Genomic DNA, 21,057 nt, shown 5'->3' with positions numbered 1-21,057 from the left:
TGGCCTGACAAATGAGGGCCCACCAGAGGGCAAACTCGACACCTAGCTGGGACTCATATTGTTTAAAATTAATTATGAGTGTATCACCTTGGTCATAAAAGATGACCCACCAGAGGGCCATATTCAATGCAAAATGAATAGCAATTCAGGTATATTAATGCATTGTTAACGAAGGTTGTCGCATTATGTGTATATCGCTATCACCACCTTGCCTCCTTACCCAAGGGTAAAAATCCCAAGATGGCCGCGTAGGTGCGAGGCTCCCGAGGACCTCCGCGACCTCCTGCATTAATCCTGACTATATCCTGTCCTAGATGAGGGGACTGTGTCTGTGAGCCCGAGCTGAGGTGACACCCGTTTTCCGTTTCCAAATCGGACCTCGGACACCGGCGGGAGCACCGATAGAGGTTTGCGGCCTTCTCCACGCCGGCCCCCCGGATTGGAGTAGTGGGGCGATCCGGAGACAAAGTGAACAACAGCGGCGGGCAAGGCTGGGCGACTCGCGTACCCCGCACTTTCACTTTCGCTTTTGCGCCCTCCTTGCTGACGGGCGAGGTAGGGTTGCGGGGCGGTGTGCGGTGGTGTGGCCTTGCCCGGGTGCCCGGCCGACCCGCCGTCTGTGATCCGGCCTGCGGACCTGTGGTTGCCCCCCCCCCGGAGCCCGTGAACTGGTTTGTCGGCCCCTTCGAGGAGATTGGCACGATTTGGGGACTGCAACCATGTCCACAAAGCAAGATGGCGACCGGGCAAAGGTGAAATCGACCCGCCGTGGCACGGCCCACCAGTCCAACAACATGGACCGCTACACCCTCCAGAAGGGATCTCCTGAGGCGCCGCGTACGTCCCCTGCGGGCCCGACTGATGCTCCTGCTCTGCCCGCGGATCTGACCCTCCGAGACGTCATGGGCGCCATCGCCGAAATGAAGGCCTCGGTGGACCAGCGCTTTGACACTCTGGCGCAGAAGATAGACTCGGTCCTCGTGGATGTGGGCCTGGTAAGGGCCGATTTGTCCAAAACGAATGACCGGGTCGACTCTTTGGCCCACACTACCTCGGGCCTCACTACGGACGTGGCGGCCCTCCAAAAGGAGGTGCGCCGGCTTGGCCAGGCGAGCGCCCTGATGGATCGTCGACTGGAGGATTCCGAGGGTCGGGCCCGGAGGAACAATGTCCGCATTATTGGGGTGCCGGAGGGACGAGAGGAGGAGGCGGCGGATCTGTTTGTGGAGGACTTGATTCTCACCCATCTCCAGCCCCGGGGGCTGAGTAAACTCTTTGCGGTGGAACGTGCCCACAGGGTCCCCGGAGGAAGACCTAAGGCCGGAGCCCCGCCGAGGCCTCTCATTGCCCGGATTTTCAATTTTCGAGACAGGGACGCTATCCTGCAGACTTCTAGGCTACAAGGACCGGTCAGACTCGACAACATGGACATCAATTTCTATCCTGACTTTACTCCGGCGGTCCAAAAGCAGAGACTGAGTTTTCTCGGAGTTAAACGTCGTCTACGGGACCTGAACCTTAAGTACGCAATGCTTTTTCCAGCTAAGCTGAGGGTAGAGGTGGATGGCCGCACGCACTTTTTTGATCGTCCCGAGGCGGCCGGGGACTGGTTGGACACTTTGCCCGGGGATCGGGGCCGGGGGGGTGGGGGGGGTGCGGTTGGTGGGGAGGGCCCACCGGATCAGGACTGAGGGACAAATAGTAGGCCTTGCTCAGGACAATATTATTGTTATCATTGACTGCTCGTGTATTTTCCCCTCCTGTGGAGGTCGTGCGGGGTCTCTTGGGGGCTTTCCCTCCTCCTCTGGGGGACTAGTTAGTTTTTTCATCTATGGGGCGACAGGCACACTGCACTTTGGGGGGGCTGTCTGGGCTCATGCAGGGGTGCAGGGAGGGGGGAGTTCTGTTGGGACGGGTGGGTTGGGGTGGGGTGTTGTTCGTTTTTACCGCAAGGCAAACCCTTTACTGTGTTGGTGTTTTTGAGGTGCTCTTGGGGGGACAAATGATGGCTTCTGTATGTGATGGGGGGTAGGGATTTGACTCTGTTGTCGTGGAACGTTAATGGACTGGGGGATAGGATTAAGCGAGGTGTGGTCCTGCAGTATCTGAAACGAATTTCTCCAGATGTGGTCTTTCTGCAGGAGTCACACCTTATTGGTAATTCCTTTCATGCCATGAATCGGCGGGGCTATCGCTTGGTGGCCCACTCGGGCTTCACGTCGGGCTCGCGGGGGGTGGGCATCATGGTTAAGAACTCGCTCCCGCTGGAAATAGATGAGGTGCGCCATGATGAGAGGGGACGTTACACGGTCTTGGTGGGGAGAATGGAGGGCAAAGTAGTTGTTTTTGTATCAGTGTACGTCCCACCGGGGTTACAATCTACCACTTTTGCGGATCTGGGGCGCCTCCTCCTTGACCTCCCGGGGGGGCTTCTGGTGGTTGGGGGAGACTTCAATGCGGTGGCTTCTGGGACTATGGATCGTTACCCCCCTAGGGACCTCCCCCGGGCACAGGTGTGGCTGCCCGGCCTCTTAGATACATTGGGATTGGTAGACTGCTGGCGACTAAAACATCCCGCGCAGCTGCAGTACACCTTTCATTCGGGTGCCCATGGTAGCCTCTCGCGGCTTGATCATGTCCTTGTCCCTGCGGCCTATGCTGGGAGGGTGGGAGAGGTGCGCCATCTGGCGCGGGGTATTTCAGATCACTCCCCGCTCCTGTTGCATTTTGATGTCTTCCCGAGGGGGGAGGGCAGGGTAGCTCCAATCAATGCATGGTACCTGCGCGACCCCACTATTCGTGCCGACTTGATTAAATCCTTGCAGCGGTATTTTGAGGAGAATGTGGGGTCTGTCCCTTCGGCTATCTCCCTGTGGGAAGCCTTCAAGACAGTTCTTAGAGGGGAGGCCCTCTCCTTTATCTCCCATGCCCGGAGGCGCGAGCAGGAGGAGGTGACCCGGGTGGAAGCCGAAATTACTGAACTAGAGGGTGACCTGGGGAGTGGGGTGACGGATGCCGCACTACATGTTCTACACCTTAAGCAGGCGGCCTATAGGGCCCTCGTCACGGAGGCGGCCAGGGGCCTCAGTAGAGAGCAACAGGGGCGACTGTATGATGTGGGTGATAAGGCTGGTAAATTGATTGCGTGGTTGGATAAAAAGGAGAGAGCGAATCGTGTGGTCCCGCTGATCGAGAGAATGGATGGTGTATGTGTCACCGAGCCAGAAGACATTGTCTCCTGCTTCGCGGATTATTTCCGCGAGGTGTATTCCCCGGTTTCTCCCTGCTCGGAGGAGGATTCCCATGCCCTGCTTCGGGACATCGCGCTGCCCTCCCTTTCGGTGGAGGACAGGGAGTCGTTGGAGGATGCTCCCACCTCGGATGAAATTGCCCTTGCAATACGCTCGGTCGCATCTGGCAAGGCCATGGGCCCAAACGGTATCCCTATCGAGCTGTATAAGCTGCGACCGGATGTGCTGGCACCCCACCTTCGCGCGATGTTCCTGGCGGCCCACTCGCGGGGCTCCCTCCCGCCGGACCAGCGTCTGGCTACAATCGTAGTGATCCACAAGGAGGGGAGACCCCGAGAACGGGTCACATCCTATAGGCCTATCTCGCTCTTGAATGCGGAGCCCAAAATCCTCGCCAAGGTGCTCGCCAACCGGCTGGTCGGCGTGGTGGGCGATCTGGTCCACCAGGACCAGTCCGGCTTTATACCCCATCGCAACACGGCCCTTAATCTGCGGCGCCTGCACGGGGTGCTCGCGCGTGTTCCGTTTGTGCGGGAGCTGGCCATCTTGGCGTCCTTAGACGCCACCATGGCGTTTGATACACTCGAGTGGCCATACATTTGGGCGATGCTGGCGAAATTTGGATTTGGACCGGGATTCATCAGCTGGGTCAAATTGTTGTATTCGGGCCCATTGGCGCAGGTGGTGGTGAATGGACGAGTCTCGGCCCCATTCGCGCTGGGACGAGGCACGCGACAGGGTTGCCCCTTGTCGCCTCTCCTGTTTGCACTGGCCTTGGAACCCTTGGCGGAGTGGCTGCGGTGGCACCCTTCCATCCGTGGTCTCCGTTGGACCCCCGAGTATGAGGACCGCGTGTCCCTATACGCTGACGATATCCTTTTGTACCTCGCCTCCCCGCGTAAATCACTGATTGTCCTGGTTGATGTTTTGCGCTCATTCGGCCGCAACTCAGGCCTTGTCATCAACTGGGCTAAATCATGTGTGTATGTGCTTTCCGGGGAGGCTCCCGTCCTCCCGCAGGACTGTCCGATCCAGATTGCCTCTCAGGGGTTCCGGTACCTGGGTATCTATATCACTCTGGACCCGGAGGCCCGCTACGAGCGGAATTTGCTTCCCCCCCTCCAGCGCCTGAAGGAGGACGTCGCGCGTTGGCGGCGCCTGCCGCTTTCGCCGCTCGGCCGGGCGGCATTGTTTAAGATGATGTCATTGCCACGCTTCCTGTACGCTCTCCAGAACACTATGGACTTGGTCCCGGCGCGCTACTTCCGTGAGGTGGAGAGTCTACAGCGTCGCTTGTTCTGGGACGGGAGGCCGCGTATTGCCTTGGCGAAGTTGACGCTCCCGTGGTACGAAGGGGGGGTTGCCCTCCCGGATATTAAACGGTATTACTGGGCCTCCCAGCTAGCTGCAATTAATCATGGCCTTTACGGGCCCACCTTAAACCCGGCATTTGAAATGGACAAGATGCTCCTGCCTGGTGGCGACTACAATCGAGCGCTCTACTCTGGCGCGCCCGACCCCCGCCTGACGGGACCTACGCGTGTCATGGTGCGAGTATGGCACGCGGCTAACGCAGCTATGGGGTGGAAGGACCGTTTGACCCGGGCGTCATCGCTATATGCGTCTGAGAGGTTGGGCTCCCTGTGGACCTCGAAGGGCTTCGAGAAGTGGGACACGATCGGCATCAGTACAGTGGGGGACCTCTGGACGAGGGGGGGATTTAAAACATTTGAGATGCTGCAGACGGAGTTTCAGCTGCAGGGCAGTGAATACTTTCGGTACTTGCAGGTCCGCCACGCACTGAGCTCCGTCTTCCCAGACGTCGCCTCCATTCCGGAGTCATCCCCCCTGGAGGATAGAGTGCTGGATGGCCATGTTCCGGACAGCACGATCTCCCTCATATACAAAAAACTGATTAATGATCGCTCGGGCCTGCTGACTGGCCTCCGCGAGGCCTGGGTTGCCGATGGGCTGGAGTTGGACGACGAGGACTGGATTTCCGCGGTGGCCTCTCCGAAGGAGGTGGCCATACCGGCCCGCCTTCGCTTCGTCCAGCTAAAGATCCTCCACCGGGTTTACATGACGGGGCCAAGGCTTCTGCGTATGGGCTATGCCGAGGATGGGCTGTGTAAGCGTGGGTGTGGTGCTTTGGCGACTTTTTTGCATATTCTGTGGGAATGCCCGAAGGTGGAGCGATTCTGGCGTGGTGTGCATGAGGTCCTGCGAGTGGTTACGCGTGTCGCGCTGTTGCCTGAAGCGAGGAGATGCTTGCTGAATGTGTGGGAACCAACTGACTACTCGGTTCCGCAGACACGGTGGGTGACTCTGGGATATATGATAGCTAAGCGTGACATCGCGCAGCTGTGGGGGTCCCAGAGGCCCCCGGCGGTGTCGGCCTGGAAAGAACACATGGATTGGTGCATGTTCCGAGAAAAGGTGGTGTACGTGGCGAGAGGTAAGCCTGGGGCGTGGGTGAAAGTTTGGGGCCCCTGGAACGCCTACCGCGGGGGTATTTGTGAGCCACCACTGCTGCCGGCTGCCTCGCCAGCTCCGTCCCCCTAGTTGACCCCCTCCCCCGGCCCCGGGCACAGGGTCCCCCAGTCCTTGTTCTCTTCCCGTTCCCATCTTTAGATTCTTGTGGATGGTTGGGGTCCCCCACTTAAGGAGCACGTGCTGTCACTTCGGATTGCGGGTTGCCTTGCGGGTGTGGTTTTTTTGTGTTGTTGTGTTCTTATAAAATGAAACCGTATTGCGGGCTCGGAGTCATGTGGCCCACGTCGTTGATACCTCCTGATTTACCTCTCTGCAACGCCAAGAGCCCTTTTTTGTATGTATGTCATATGCTCCTGTCACTCTAGCGGCCGGCCGGAAGGTTGTAGGCCCATACTTGTATATATTTGAGATTGCAATAAACGGTTTCAAAAAAATAAAAATAAATAAATAAATAAATAAATCCCAGTTCTTGTTTAACTTAACTTGTAACAGCATAATTTATTAAGTTAAAATTGTTTGGACTTCATTTACCAGAATGCCTAGCTCCGGAAAAGGAAGTGATGTCACTGTTGATTGTAGAGGTGGATTTAAAACAAACAAAAAAAGTTTTAGCAAAGACCAGTCTCGTGAACAAGGTCCCTGGTGGGACTGAAACGCGTAGAGTTTTTCTAACTGGCATGCTGTAAATAAAGAAAGAAACCTGACGATATGAATTGGTGACGATCTGTTTCTTCCGGGAGTGCGCGAGAACCCAGCCCTACGGGGAAACGAATGAACAATTTGACTACGGCCTGACCCTGCCGTCTCTGAACGCACCGCCTGAGAGCGCCCTGTGATTTCCGAAGTGGGTCGCTTTGCAGAAATATATATATATATATATATATATATATATATATATATATATATATATATATATATATATATATATACATACCAGTAGTTAGTTATTGGTAGGACCTTGTTTCCATAGGAAAAGCGTTTTTTGTTTTACTTATAACTTTGTTGCTTTTTGATGAATCATTTTGGAGTGATTCGTGAAGCAGGGGTTGAGATGCAGGGGGGTCCCAAAACGTCTTTTCCACATGCAATTTCCCAAAGGATTTTGAACACGACAACAGCCTGAACCGCTGGATGAAATTACACCACATTTGGTACAGAAGGTGGGCTTTTTGTGATTTGGTGTAAACCCAGTCAGTAGCTTTGGAGATAGAAACTGAAAACCAAATTTGTATATCTAGGGACCCGGATCCTCCGTGAATCCAACAGTCCCTATGATGAAATCTGATTGGCTGCCAACACTTTAGGCACATGTTGGCAGCCATTTTGGGACTCAGACTCAGCCGAGTCTCAATAAAATCTGATTAAAAATAATGAAAGGGGGCCGGGTAGGAATACCCTGATCCCCTAGGTATGGTAGTGGGGTCCCACAGGGACCCCAGCGGGGTTAAAAGCATTTTCTTTTTTCAATATTGCTGAGGAATCGCTGGCAGATCCGTGAATTCATTTCAAAATTGAAAAGAAATAAAACAAGCGTTGTCTCCTGTGTTTGCCTTCACTTTAGCCCCTGGGTGGGCCAGGTCCCGGGGCATGCTGGTATTTCAAAAAAGAAGAAGGAACGCACAAAGCCCCCTCCTAGGGCTCTTTTTAGCCCTGGGGATCAACACCTTCCAGACGCTTTATTTAAATATGGGATAGGGGCAGCGCGGATCCCCCTCCATTGGGCTCTTTGAAGCCCTGGCTACCACCAGCTTCCTGGGGCTTTATTTAAGAGGAGAGGGTTCATGCGGATCCACTTCCTGGGGCTTTAATGTGACCACCATGTCCCAGGGGTTTCCCTAATAAAGATATTGTGTGGCCTCGTGGACCCCACAGGCCCTGGAGACCACCACCTCCCTGGGGCCAAATTGCTTAAAATGTGGAAAGGGGACCATGCAACTCCCCTCCAGGGCCATGTACAGCTCTGGTGACCACCACCTCCTTGGGGCTGGCCCATGGATACTAAAGAAGGGATTCATGCGGCCCCCTTCTGGAGCAATTAATAGCCCTAGGGACCACCATCCCCCACGGCTGACACCTGCTATCTCCTGAGGTGCCCACCCTCAGGAGATAGCTGTTTGCTTTTGCTTGGCACACATATATAACCTACTGGCAGTTGCTAGTTCGTGCGGCCCCCCTTCTGGAGCAATTAATAGCCCTGGGGACAGCCACCCCCCAGGGCTGACTCCTGCTATCTCCTGAGGTGCCCACCCTCTGGAGATAGCTGTTTGCTTTTGCTTGCCACACATATATATCCTACTTGCAGTCGCTAGTGGGTAGTTATATTAAGGTCCATCTTTCCGTAGGAAAAGTGTTTTTCGACTTACCTACATCTTTGCACCGTTTAATGAATCTTCACAACATTTTTCCATAAATGTGCTCTGGTGAATCTTGTTCTGCATGGAAAGTTTTGGGGTGATCTGTGAAGTGGGGGCCGAGAAAAACGGGGGTAAATAAAATTTTCCCATGTTAATTCTCAAAGTAATTTTAGTCGAACCTGCAGCCTGAAGCACTGAACGGAATTGCACCAAATTTTGTCAGAAAGTAAGATTCGGTTATGCAGATCAGGTTTTCAGTAATTTAGTTTAAATTCATTCAGTAGTTGTTGAGAAATATTAGAAAATAAAGATAGTAATATCTGTGGCCACTGATCGTGGCGAAGTCGCAAATGCTCATGCCAACAGGAATGCAGTGATTGGCTGGCCACAACTTCAGCAGAAAGTTGCAACTGTCATTTTAGGAAATGGGACTTGATCCCGGGGCTGATAATTGACCACAAAGGTAGTATAAGGGATGAAGGGTAAAAGGACCCTGACCTCATGTTTGACATAAAGGGCACTCTCGTGTAACGTTGCGATGAATCCGCTAATATTGGGGAAAATGTTTTAAAAATACATTTACAGACTCATTCATACACCCACTCACAAACCCACTCAGAGACCCACTCAGATACTCACACACCCACTAAGAGACCCACTCAGACACTCATACATCCAGTCACAGACCCATTTAAAGGCTGATTCACCCACTCACAGACCCACCAAGAGATTCATATACCCTCACAAACCCACACCTACTTACGCATCTACTCACAAGCCTACTCAGAGACTCGTGCCCCACTAACAGACCCTCATGTCCCATGTACAGACCCACTCAGACACTCATGCAGGCACTAACAGACTCACTCATTCACATAGACATACTCAGAGACCCAGTCACAGACCCACTCAGACACTCATGCACCCAGCCAGAGACCCATTCAGAGGCCCACACACCCACTCCCAGACCTATTGCGAGACCCATGCACCCTCTCACAGACCCATACAGACTTACACAGCTACTCACAAGCCTACTCAGAGACCCATGCCCCACTCACAGACCCTCATGCCCTACTTACAGTCCCACTCAGACATTCATGCAGCCACTGACAAACTCACTCATATTTGCATACACCCATTGACATACCCACTCAGAGCCACATGCATCCATTGAGAGACCTACTCAGAGACTCTTACACCCAGTCACAGACCGATTCAGAGGCTCATGCACACACTCACAGATCCACTGAGAGAATCATACACCCCCTCACAGATCCAGACAGACTTACGCACCTACTCACAAGCCCACTCAGAGACTCATGCCCCATTCAGACTTTCATGCCCCACTTTCAGACCCACTCAGACACTCATGCAGTGACCGACAGACTCACTCATATTCACATACACCCATTGACATACCCACTCAGAGACGCATGCACCCACTTAGAGATACCATTTTGGTTTAATGTATATGTATCTCTCATTAAAATCAATCCCATATCGTAAAAGCTATGTAATTACTGACTGAGTTTCTTTAAATGTCTAAGAGGCTACATTATCCGTGTTGCAGAGTTATAGACTTGTTGCCATATTTATAGACTGTAATAGAGAGCCTGGTCGTCCTTGATCAGACACCACCAAGACACCATCAGCTAATTACTATAGTGTGGACTCTGCCATCATCTGTTTAATTGGCAGATCTTCCAGGCATGACAGCTGCACTAGTAATGTCTACCTTGCCTCTAGGCTTGTTATGTGATTAGGTTGCTAATGATCTGACTGTGGTAACCTATCCTTCTAGATCAGATATGTTTTAAATCTATTCGAGTTGTATGATCAGAATATTTTCTTTTAGATCCATTATGAGATATGTACACCGTCCGGTTTATCTTAACAGAAAACTTCACTTTCAAATGTAGACCTAGAGATATCAGAGCATAGCGCCCACGCCTTATTAGGGTCACCAATCAAGCACAAAGCTTTCCTTAGTAGGCAACATCTTCAATCTCCCTTTTCACTCAGATACATGACACCTTGACATGCTTTTAGACATGTATGCGATATAAAAATCTATAAAATGTGCTCATCGTTCTGCAACATAAAAATATGCATGCATATGTTGCCTTATGTGCATGGACGTTAGCTTACAAAACACGATTGAGCTCCATCGACAATAAAGGAAAATAAGTGCATGTCATGATGATTTGAACATAGTGACCACCAGAACTGCCCTCCAAAATAGAGATAAATTGCAAGATGAAAACCTTATTGGCGAGAGTAAACTGAGTTAGTTGATTTTTTACCGCACAAACTTGCGGATGCATCTCAGTGTTTACACCAGTATTTGTTGTTAACAATAGGGCGAACGATCTTAAACAAATGTTTCACAGGAATGTGAGTCACTTGAAACTACTTGCCACTGGTCACAGTCTCTTAATAGTAGCCCAAAATGAAAGATATTTTTCACCTCAAATGCTCTCCACTCTCCCAATGGTATAATTTCAAACAATCGATAAAGAACTGCACACGTCACTGGGCAAGTAGGGTAACTCGTTCCGAGGAGATTACGATAGGTGTGCCAGTATTTCATTATGCAAACTTACATATTTGCGTAGCTCCTGTCTATTGGGTTTCTTGATTTTCCTTCCTTTACGCCCATGGGTCGATTCTGCTTGTTAGATTTGATGTAAGACTTCTCAATACTACTTTGAACATACATCTGAGAAGTGTGTTCTTTGCTTGGAATCTTGTTTCCCGTGACCAAAGAAACTGGGAGCCATATTTACAAGCCCCTTGTGCCATGGGAGCATCACTTTTTTGACGCTCCGGTGGAGCACAGTGCACGCCCATATCTACAAGGCCACCAAAGCCACCCTGCGTGGCTTTTGGTGGCCTTATAGTTAAGTTGCCTAACATTACAGCAGGGAGGCCTGCTATGGGTGTTGCTGTGGGGTTCCCATGCAATACTCATGGATGTTGACACTGCCCCAGATTTACAACATAGCGTGAATCTAGGGCAGCGCCAACAACATGAACATATGCCTCCCCAGAGCACACGTAACAAGGAGAAATGTTTACATTTCTCCTTGTTTTTTCCTTTTTCCATGTGTGCTGCATTCCGAGATTGTTTTTGTGGAGGAAGGTGCACCTTCCCGCACAAAAACTATCATGTTAACAACACAGACACCCTTGCACCCTGATGCAAGGATGCCTGTGTTGGCACACGGTTTCAATCCGGCCCTGGCTGAAAGGACAGGAATGCACCATATCTAGTAAATAGGGTGCATTCCTGTCCTTTCGAATTGGTGTATGGCTGCACAGCAAAATGACTTGTGGTGCTGCCTTACACCAATGCTTTGTAAATATATATGCTCCTGGCTGTTTGTAAACAATGGGACAGATTTACTAGATGTCACAGAGCACAGTGCAGCCACAGCAAAGGCTTTGCTGCATGAGGAGAGAGTAGGAGAGTAACATTCACACAAATATGGCACTCTCCTCCCTTCTTCTTGCCCCCAGCACAGGAATGTGCTGCGGTGCGTTAGAGACATCCCTTTGCACCATAGTGCAATGGTATCTCCGTGAGTCTAGCATAGGTTTTGTACTGGAAGGCAATCTTTTCAGAACAAAATACCATGCTCAGGCTAACTTGAAAATATTCCCACTTTGTGTGTGTGCTGTACAGTGCAGCACACATACAAAGTCAGAAAAGAAAGGAGAATTTAAAGCATTTCTCCTTCATAGTGCCTATTTAGAAAGGGTGCTATTTTCTCACGCTAAGCCCTGTCTACTTTTTTAAGCAAATAAGGCTTAGCCTCATAAGCCTTGGGTTGCATGGGAACGCCCGTGCACCCCCCATGGTACGTCCCCTTGCACTAAGTATTGCGAAGCAGTGCTATGCGCTGCTTTGCGTTACTTTCAAGTTATTTTCCAAGGTAAAACAGGTTTTATGCTGGAAAGTAAATAGGTGTAAAAAGATTTAGCATTATTTTGCGTCACTTTGTTGACGCAAACACAGCATTAAATCTTTTTAGGGATCTTCATTTTGGGGTGTTTTTCCAGTGGATTTAAGCGAATCAAACTAAGTGGAGTGAAAATGTATGTCTTAATGTTTCATGTAATATATTGCCATGCTCATTTTCTCGGTTTCGAAGACTGTTCACTCATGTGTGTTGACTGCATGACCATTTTGGGTTTGGACGATGAAACGAAATTATCACACATGATAAAGTGCTTTGTTACATCATCCCCTGCGTCAGTTTGGAAAATCAAGGAAGATACATTTTCTTAGTAAGATTTCTGTTTGAAAAATGAAGCTTTTGCTGCAGGATCAGTCGGCTGGAGTACATCCCAGGGTAGTTCCACCGTGCCTGGTGAAAATTAAATGGACATTTGCTTTACTGCAATGAATGGAGGTAGTAGATTTGGAAGCTGTTCACAGACTGTGTTCAGTAAGTGTTGTTGGTTCTAAGAGACAACCTTTAGGATAGCATGTGTGCACGGTATTGCATTGATTATGTTGACCACGCTTTTCTCCAAATGTTTCTGCTATATTGTGTTCTTATTTCTTAACTTATATTTTCTTTTCATTTCTTTTCATTTTCCATTTTCTACTGATGAGGAGGCGCTAGGTGTGCTCTGCTAGTGGCCCCGGAGAAAAGCCTAAATTGTGTTTGATATGTGGAGACTTTTTGTGCAAGCCTTGTCTTATATGTGTTAGTTGGCATGCTCTTCAGTGGGCAGCTGGGAAAGGCATCTATTCAAGGGAGTATCTTGATCGTTAAATTAGGAGGGGTGAGCTTCAGATTTTCCAACGACTATGCTGCCTTATTATGTTAAAATACATTATAAGGGGAGTAGTACAGGTGGGAAGTTTGAGGGGTAGCGGAAAGGGAGCAGAGTACAGATTGTAAGGGATAGTGAAACACAATATTTTTTAAAATAACCAACATTTTTAGGACCTCATAGAACAGAGGTGGCTCAGTGTGTGTGTGTGTGTGTAAAAATCCCGGACTCATCACCATACCCAAATGAAGACACCTGTACCCAACTATTTACTAGAGAATAGATTTATTAAGGGAGTGTAACACCTCAGTCACCCACCTTGAAGCTATGCCCCTGCATCTATTGTCTATGCGCATGTGTATGTATGCACATACATAAGTGTGACAAGCAGGTCATTTTGAGCCATGTTTACATAGATTCAGCAAAATGTCAGGTCATAATACCCCAAATATTTCTAGCAATTGTCAAATAATCTTCAACCTGATCACATCACAATAATTATAATAATAAAATATGAGGTTCCAAGCCAGCCCTATCTTTTAACTACTGTGTGGTGATGTGCTAGCATTGGTGGCACATCACTAAAAAGAACACACAGTCCACAATATAGTTCTTACCTTTCACAAGATTTGCATTCATGTTAGCATGGAAGAGCTTGATGGTATATCAGTGAAATAATAAAGTTTTCGTTTTCATAAAAACCCTCATACAGTAGGTTCAGACCTCCTGTAAGAACTATGTAATGCAAAGGAGTGGTGAACAACTGGAAGAGTCATGTTGATGACTGTTAAGGAATGGGGGGGTTAATAGAGTGGCTCACCAAAATACTTGCCCCCTTTGAGGTTTTTTAATACAAAACATCAGCAGGGAAGATTGTAGAATGAGCCAAACATTCATATCTGTACTTCTGCTAGAAGCAATATCTCTAAGAGATAACTCTGATTATGATGATGATGCTGACTTGTCAATGGTGTACTCTTTTGTACAGAGGCAAAGAAAAGGCTGGTATAAGAGATAATGTCAACCAAAGTGTTCTTTTGGGTTCTTTTGGGTCACTGCGTAGGATCTGTGATACAAACATGGGATGTATACTTGTATATCTTATTCATTATTATTCATTTCTATTTTGAAGATAAAAGACTGTCTTAAATTGCCCAAGATTAAATGAAGGTTTATCTCCACTTAATTCTGTAGGGCTAGGTTGTGGCCCCAGCAGCATCACAGTGACGTCAGCAACTGACACTTATTTGATCACCTTTATGAATAACTCCGGCCAGTAAACAATGAACACAACCAGCACCAGCAGAACATAACTCTACCTCATTGGGCTGGTTTTGTATGAGCTTCAGAACTTCATCAAGCACATAGTTGCAACAAACTCAAGATTACAAAACACATTTCAGGAGTACTTGCATGAGCACACAAGATTTCAAATACATCACAAGACATTGATAAATTGGGATTAATGGAACAGGGACCAGAATGCAGTAGGCTGTTAATGTCACACCTAATATTGCATGTGGCCAGTGTATAATCTGAGTATGTTTCCAGTGCTGCTGGGGAACTTGTCGTTGTGAGAAGGTTAAGTTGTCTCCCACTTAAAAGTGTGGTAAATCTCACAATGGTTGGAATGAAAACAAAAACTATCCTTAAATGTCAGGCCTCAAAAGACAAGATAGAAGAAGCGGAGAAATGTCTTCAGGGAGTATGACTGACTTTTAGGAAGCAGCCGCTGAATATAAAACAACAACTATATGAAAGGGACTAAGACAATGGCTGTTTTAAAGAGTGACAACAACTAGTTTAACTGAATAAAGGTATTTGTATTATTTAGTGTGTGAAGGTAAAAATAGGACTGGTACATGCAGATGTTCAAGGATGTAGTCATAGTTATTTTTAGGATGAGAATACAGACAAATAAATTAACTTTTAGATCAAGAACAGACTTGGTCATGACCTTTGCTGTTCCAAAATGAACAAGATGCCTCATCTGGCATTTACCTGTAACCTTGAATTCTCATGCTCAGCTGTCATTTACACACAAAGCATGTATCTGTGGCGTTCATGAAAAACAAGAAGTATACCACTGAGGATTTTAAATAGGATATTTAAAATGAAAAGAACTTGATGGATTAAAAATAATTCATGAGGCATGTTTGAGTGGCTTAACAAAACATCCGTCTTTTATGTTTATGTAATCAGGGCACATGTGACTATTTGTCTGGGAGTGGTACTTGATTATCCTTACGTTAATTAAGCACCAGTATCAGTTCTTGAATCAGCTACTTTTTTGCGTCCTCCTGAGATTTACCTGTTCAGCATGACTCTCAAATCTTGTCCTTTTTGCTCATGTATTTTAGGTAGGGGTGGGCGGAATTTGCGAACTTCACTTTCGCAAATTATCGCGAAAATGTTAAAAATCTCCGCAAACACGCTGAAATATCGCGAAGATGCGGAAGTTTTTTTCCCGCCCTTTCATGGTATTTTCTGCGTGGTCGTGGCTCGCCAACTTACCCATGCGGTTGCTCGCGGGCGCAGCCATCTTGTTTTGACTTGTCTCGCCGTGCATGATCGCGAGAGGAAAGACGGGATTGCGCGACGAATGACGTTACTGCGGGCGCGAACTGTCGCTACCAACAATCCAACATCTCGTGGAGAACGCGACCGGATCGGGAAAACTTGTCGGCGAACGCGGGGATTCAGGTAAGGTGATCGCACGCACGCGAGAATGTATTATTTTACAGCGCGAGCAAGCAAAAAATTTCCGGTAAAATGCAGATTGCGGAAATTTTGACATTTTCGCGCTCTCCGCGGAACGCGAAAATGTCAAATTATCGCAATTTCCGCGAGCGGAACGGAATTTTAGCCCAGGCCTAATTTTAGGGCCAAATGTTTGCACATGCACACCATGATGCATCCAGGACCTCCGGACTACATGTGGGAAAGCAGAGACACACCAGTCTGGATTTAAAACATGATATTGGAATAAGTAATGAAAATAAAATGATTCAAATAGTGAAAATGAGAAACTTAGCTACATTTTCTTTTTGTTTAGGTGATCAAGTTAACTACTGCTTTCTGTCAGTGTGCAATACTTGATTGGGCTAAAGATAATGATATGCCACATAATACTCCTCAATCCATCATCAATTTGTTACTTCTCAGATCTCTCAATTACAGTGTCTTCCAAATTGTATCTTTTTCATTCAACTGGTCAGTTACATCTCAGACAGGGCTCACTGGTGCTGGCATGTTCCACTTGCCTTGCGCAATGTGAGGAGAAGACAGTGTATGTTTGATTTTCACCCCTGGCCTCTTGTGGAAGGTTTCTGCATGGCCTGTGTGGGAATCTTCACAGTTGTGGCTGCTTGGCAGGGTGTGCTGTGGGCATTGTCGACAGCTCAGTGTAGAATAGGAATGGCAGAGGCTTGGGGTTGAGAAGCATATATTGCAATGCATTAATTCCCGGATTTGTAGCTGCCACTATTTGTCCATGGACTGGTGCTGCTGTTTTTTTATTGTGCACTGTGGCTCTGAAATCCAGGCCCCAGGGCATGTGCTCGGACCCCTAAAAGATTTCGCCATTGGCAATACTGTTAATTGGCATATTTAATTTATGTATAAGTCCATAGTATATGGTACAAAGTGTACCTAGGGCCTAGAAGGTAAATGTCACTTGTGGAGGGCAGCACCTATTGATCCGCTACACGTAACAATGCAAAACATGTCTTCAGGCCTGACACCAGTAAGTTGGATGTGCAGGTTAACACTGCAAATTCAACATAGAACATTATTAGCAGATCAAAGTCCTCCTGTTAGATGCAAAACATCACCCCTAATTAGTCCATAAGTGCCCATAAGGCAGAATGTATGACATTTAAAAGTAGGACATGTAAAAGTTAATGTTAAACATGCCCTTAAAATGAAAATGCCCTAAAACCTATTTTCAATGTAGCTGGGTTAGCAGTTCTATAGAAAAGCATTGGGAGTTAATATTAAAATTAAATAATGTTATTCCCGCTTATAATCGAAATAAACATTTCATTCTTGGACTTTTAAAAATATTTATTACAAGTTCAATTCATTGGAAAAGTGGAATTTGAATGACATGTTTTACAAAAGATACTTTTAGAAAAGTTTTAATCAAAAAGAGATTATGCTGTTCCTTATAAATCGGAAATTAGAGAGTCGCAAAAGACAAGGAACCCATGATTCCAATAGTATGGAAAAATATTGGGAGTCCAAAATTTTGGATAATAATGCCCTCACACACCCTTGCAGGTGTCACGCTTCATCATCTGGGCTGCTCCTCGTCGGGTCGGCAGTGCAATACCCGGCAGGCTCCCTAAAATTAGAGGCTCTTTGGCGGAGATCTTTTTATCCAAATGCCGTATGGTCAGTGCGGGTATGGGGCCAGTATTGTGTAGATGAAGTGAGTTAAAATAGAGTTGAGAGTGCCGAAATAAACAAGTTTTTTATTCTGGGGTCACAGATCTCTTGGAAATGTACCAGGGACCTCTTGATTCTGATTATCAATACAGCCAAGAGACTGGCCGGCGATTTACTAACCCAAATCCAAACAGCCGAAAGCAGTTTAAAGAGCAGTGCACCTGGCCCTAGCTTTAAGACCAAACTATCGGAACTGAATAATGAAATTGCAGAACATCAGGAATATCTTATGAAGCAGAAAGTTACTAAACTTCAGAAAGGCATTAAGCGCTTTGATAAGGAAAAAGTATACCCATACCTGAAGGCGGACTTTGTACCACCTGGAACAGGTTACCTTTCAGACACCAGCTCAAACTCGACCAGGAGAGGGTCTTCAAGTAATAGTGAATCAAGTAGAGATAATTGGCAACCTAACCAATTTAGGAGAGGGGGAGGCAAGGGTACAACACCTATCCCCCACCACCACAATATCAGGGACCTGAATTTAGGCAATACCCTCTTTTTCCGCAAGGCCCTCCTCAATTTGCACCCCCAGGCATGAGCCAGCCTTTTTTAGGCAGAGGTTGGGGCAGAGGGCGAGGGCGAAGAAGAGGGAATCAGCAAGAATAACGGGTCCACTGGGAGGATCCACAGCAGAGGGTATACGAAACCCGGAGCCACACGAACAACAAAACAAGACCCTAGTGGTCAATTTGTCGCACATAGTACTCAACAAAATGGAAGAAGAAGCACTAGAAAAAGGCCTAGGTTTTGTCCCTACACCACGAGTTGATCTTTTTAAACAAACATGCGAATTACATCAATTTTTTCGCAAACTACGCCTTAAAGCATTCTTTGATGGCAAAGAGTACCAACGGGACGATGACTCAGGACTACACAACCCATCCACCTTCACTCCTAGCAATGGGATGATACCAAATGAAGTGATCACTTACGAGCAAGCTGTTCTCAAAGAGGTGAAAGCCTTGACCATCTCGAGACCTTTCAACAACATGCCGAAAAGAGAACTGCAGGCCATAGAATCCTTAGCCAATGACCCCACTATCACAATTAAACAAGCAGATAAGGGTGGAGCTACAGTGATAACGGCTACCAATGACTATGACACTGAGTACCTCAGGCAATTGAGCAACAGGAATTACTATAACCCCATTGCCAGTAACCCGACCAAACACCTGACGAATATCATCACAGGCATCGTAGACTCAGCTGAAAATCAAGGATGGCTGAGCAAGAAGGAGGCTATGTTCCTTATTAAAAAGGACCCTAAGACCCCATACTTTTACATCCTTCCAAAGATTCATAAAGGGACAACCCCAGTGCCAGGGAGACCCATTGTGTCTGGAATCGACTCAGTTTTAGAACCATTATCACAGTTTTGTGATCACTTTCTAAAACTTGTACCCTCATATCTACAGGACACCACAGATGTTCTACGTCTACTTGAACAGTTCCCAAGGGCACAAGAGATAGACTTCCTCATCACCCTCGATGTAGAGGTCCTCTACACGAACATCCCACAGAGGGCCACTCTTGAGGTCATTGAGGAGGTTTTGAACGCAGCCACTTGGGAATCCTTGACACCTCCCTGCCTTATCATGGAGTGCGCCACATTGGCTTTAACTGAAAATTTCTTTGAATTCAAGGGCCAGCTCTACCACCAGACACAAGGTACTTCCATGGGGAGTACCTTCGCTCCTAGTCTGGCCTGCCTCAACATGGCAGCTTTCGAGAGAGAACATATTCACCATGATTCTAACCCATACCATGAGAATATTTTGGTATAGAAACGCTTCATTGATGACATCTTGATTTTTTGGAAAGGGAATTCAGAGACTTATAGAGATTTCTTCACTTGGATTAATAATCTTAATCCCTTTTTGAATTTCACCATTACCACCTCACCCACTGATATTGCTTTTCTAGACCTCACAATCAAAATTGAGGGGGGCCGTCTGGCCACTACCATGTACAGAAAAAGTACTGATCGGAACAGTCTACTTCACTTTAACAGCTACCACCCCAAATCTCTTAAAGAAAACCTGCCTTTTGGCCAATTTTTAAGGATAAGAAGGAACTGTAGCACAGTTAATGAATATAAGGCTGAATCTGAGATACTGACCAGAAATTTGACATTAAGAGACTACCCACCAAGGAGCATTTCAATGGCTAGAAAGCGAGCGCATAATAATAACAGAGAGGCTCTTTTGGAACCCAGAGATAAAGGTGCGACAGAGCAAGAGACACTCACTTGCGTCACAACCTTTACACCAACTTCAAACAAACTCACCAAGGTGTTAAGGAAACACTGGAGCATACTGAACACGGGGGCTTTACACCTAGAGCAACCACGATTCGCGTTCAAACGCTCAAGGAACCTAAAAGACATACTGATCAATACTAGACCCAAAGAAAAGGTCACCAACAGACAGGGAACACTTTGGCAACTACCAGCTGTTGTTGGCCATTACCCCTGTGGTACTTGTACGGCCTGTGCCTTCACCTCTGTACACAAGACGATCACCTTGAACGAGACATTTACTTGGGAAATGAGAACCCACACAAACCGTAATACAGCAAATTGTATTTATCTACTGACTTATCCCTGTGGTCTTTACTATGTGGGTATGACCACTCGTCTAATTAAAATACGGATTTCAGAACATCGCAGCAATTTTCGCTGCCGTAAAAACAACACTAAAATGTGCATCCACTTCTTGGATAAAGCCCATTCTCCGGACTCCCTCAAATGGGTGATCCTGGAAGCTACACAGAACCCTTCCAAATACAAACTATTCACTAAGGAACAAAGATGGATACACTGTTTATCTTCACATGTCAGTGGGCTTAATGATGATATCCCTTGGAGCTCCATCAAAATTTAATTTTTCAGTTATTCTATTTTGCCTTACACCCTTACCCTAGCTACCTCCATGAACCTAACGAATTAATTGATTGACGAAATTCACTCAATTCTCTCTGATCCAACAAGATGGTGTTACCTGCGATTTAGCTTAATACACCTTTGTATAATATTTTTTACTGTGACTCTGTCAATCCTAATATTGGCTAACACCTTGCACTACCTTTAGATGGCTACTACCACAATAACATCGCAATTTTTTAATTTTTTGGCATTCTACACGATATGTCTTAGAAAGGACTCTATAGTAAATGCTTTTCCATCAACTTATTGAGTTGATTTCACTCATGAGCACTACGAACATTACTACTAAAATTTGCTTAACCCCCGTCATTCTACATTACTTTTACACCAAGATTAATTAACAGCGAATTATTATCGCCATTAATCACTGAGCATCGGTATTTTTACATCACCAACAACTTAATTTATAAATAAATGCATTTGAGCAATCAACTATGTCCACAAGATAGATTAGTTCTTACTTATCTCACTTTCTCTTTACCATTACAAGATGGCCGCTGCCATCACTTTACATTAGATAAGCTACAATCCTTGAACTAAAAACCGCACCCATAGACACGTGGTTCCCCTAACAGTCAAAAATCAAGGAGGGACTGACTCAATCACCTCCCGGACCCGGTGGACAGGGAAGGTTGACTAACCAGCATCACGAGCAACAACTGTGAGTAAAAACAGCGGGATTCGCCTCTTTGGTTCTCTATTTCATGACCACTTGCCGGTCCTGCCGAATTCGGCGTTTTTAAAATTCAAACGATCCTTCTGACTGAGAATTCAGTAT

Source organism: Triturus cristatus, chromosome 1_2, assembly GCF_964204655.1.
Source record: "Triturus cristatus chromosome 1_2, aTriCri1.1, whole genome shotgun sequence".
NCBI lineage: Eukaryota > Metazoa > Chordata > Amphibia > Caudata > Salamandridae > Triturus > Triturus cristatus.
The sequence above is the reverse complement of the archived record's forward strand: the minus strand, read 5'-3'. Positions refer to the sequence as shown.